General features: G+C 36.3%; 1 non-coding gene across 1 annotated transcript; it reads right to left on the bottom strand.

The window, feature by feature from the left end:
* Window positions 1-1,861: 1,861 nt before the first annotated feature.
* LOC131238153 (small nucleolar RNA R71) lies at window positions 1,862-1,968 on the bottom strand. Its single transcript, XR_009167564.1, has one exon. It is a non-coding gene; the product is annotated as a small nucleolar RNA R71 (small nucleolar RNA).
* Between the last annotated feature and the right edge of the window lie 292 nt (window positions 1,969-2,260).

The raw sequence follows: 2,260 nt of genomic DNA, 5'->3' as shown, positions 1-2,260 counted from the left end.
TGTTGTGACTAAAATTACAATGGGTTTGCAATGGCTTTGAATATTTCTTTTTCTCTTTTAATGTTTATGATGTCAGGAGGCCCTGTTGTTCACCATTGTCTCCTGGGCATGGTTGGATGATAATACCCTTCCTAACCTTCATAGCATGTTGATTGGTTGGTGATTAGTTTAATTCTGTTGTTAACTTTGTCTCCTGGGTATGGTTTGGTGATGGAATCGATTCTAATTCATATACCATTCATCTCGTGAAGACTAAATCAAGTAAGTTCAGTTTGATTTCCATGATTCCTGATGCAGGCATAAGATCTCCCTGATCTCTACAAGTGGATCCTCTGAATCCCTAGTTTCCTTTCTCTAAATTCCTTAAGTTTTAGATAATTATTCCATAATTATTCCTTAAATTTACATTTGATTTTGATTACATCTTAGGCTAGTTCTATTTCTACCTAATTTCAGGAAACGTACAAGTTTCAGTCCCTGTGGATTCGACCTCGGTCTTACCGAGTTTATTACTACATCACAACCCTATACTTGGGGAGTGAACAAGTTTTTGGCGCCGTTGCCGGGGACTGACGGTTACGATTCTCTGAAATTAATTGGTTTTAGGATTAGTTTAAGATTAGGATTTTACTAACCTTAGTTTTTTATTTATTTCTATTTGAGTTCAAAACTAACTTGTTTCCTGTTTTATAGTATTTTGACATAAGTTTCTCAATTGGTAATTCCTTCCTAATCTCTCTACTTTTTCCTATTTTTAGAATTAGGGTTTAAATTTTAGAAATTTTCTAATTCTAGTATCCTCCCTTCTGTAGGAAATAGTTTATTTTTAGAAATTAGGTTATTTCTTTCCCTTTTTAGAAATTAACTTTCTATTTTAGTAACTTTCTAATTTTAACTCTTTTAAAATCTAATTTGTTTCCTAATTTATTTTTAGAATTTTTGTTTAGAAACTAACCTTCCTATTTTGTAGGCCTTTAAAATAGAAATTTCTAATTCGGTAAGCTCCTTCTCTACTTTCTATTTTCCAGTTCTCTTTTAGTAATTTACTTTCTAGTTTAGGACTTTCCTAATTTATTTTAGAAGTTTCCACTTTCTTTTAGAAATTAGTTTACTGCTACCTTTCTTTTAAAAGGATTGTTCCTCTTCTTTTAGAATCTAACTTATTTTGTTTTTATTTTGCAGGTCCTTAACTTAGGGGCTTCAATTTGGTAATTTCTTTCCAACTCTCCCTCTCTTTCTTTTTAGATTTTCTTTTCCTTTCTTAGGATTAGAGTTTGAATTTGATTGAGGGCTGCGAGTGTTCCATGCCCAAGTGAGCCTGTGACAACACTCGACGTCTCTTGACTGAAGGAGGATTGGTTGAGGGGTTGACTATCCATTGCAGGACTAAACACCGCTCGAAATTCCCTGAGTTAACTGAAGTTATGGCTGAAGACCAACCTCCTCTACTTCCACCAAGGGTGGAGGATACCCAAGATGAGAATGAGGTGCAACAGGCACCCCCGCCTCGTACTTTACGAGATTATCTACAACCGGCGGGAGTGAGTACGCCTCATGCATGATTTTTCCTGAAAACACGGGACAAATGGACATCAAGCCAAGAGTTATCCAACTCCTTCCCAAATTTCATGGACTTGAATCAGAGAGTCCATATTTACATTTGAAAGAGTTCGATGAGATTATAGCTACATTATGTTTTCCTAATGTATCTGAGGATACAATTAGGCTGAAACTCTTTCCTTTTTCCTTAAAAGAGAAAGATAAGACGTGGTTACATTCACTGCGTCCTAGATCCATTGGCACGTGGAACGACATGCAGAGGGAATTCATAAAAAAATTCTTCCCACATCATAAAATGATTACCCTCAGGAAAGCAATCATGAACTTTGCCCAAAAGGAAGATGAAACATTCTTCCAATGTTGGGAAAGGTTCAAAGATTTAGTCAGTTCATGCCCACAACACGGATTTGAAACGTGGCGCATTACAAATTTTTTCTATGATGGACTGACATCTTCCATGCGCCAAATGGTCGAGACAATGTGTAATGGAGAGTTCATTAATAAAGATGTCAACGAGGTATGGGACTACCTCGACAGTCTGGCTGAAAAAACACAATCATGGGACTATTACCCAATGGCGAACACCACGTCTAAGCCAACTCAATTAAAGGAGAAAGGTGGATTATATCTCTTGAAAGAAGAGCATGATCTCAAGTGTAAAGTGAATACACTCATAAGGAAAGTTGAGGCCATGGAAGGA

Source organism: Magnolia sinica, chromosome 2 (assembly GCF_029962835.1).
Source record: "Magnolia sinica isolate HGM2019 chromosome 2, MsV1, whole genome shotgun sequence".
Classification (NCBI taxonomy): Eukaryota; Viridiplantae; Streptophyta; class Magnoliopsida; order Magnoliales; family Magnoliaceae; genus Magnolia; species Magnolia sinica.
The sequence above is the reverse complement of the archived record's forward strand: the minus strand, read 5'-3'. Positions and strand labels throughout refer to the sequence as shown.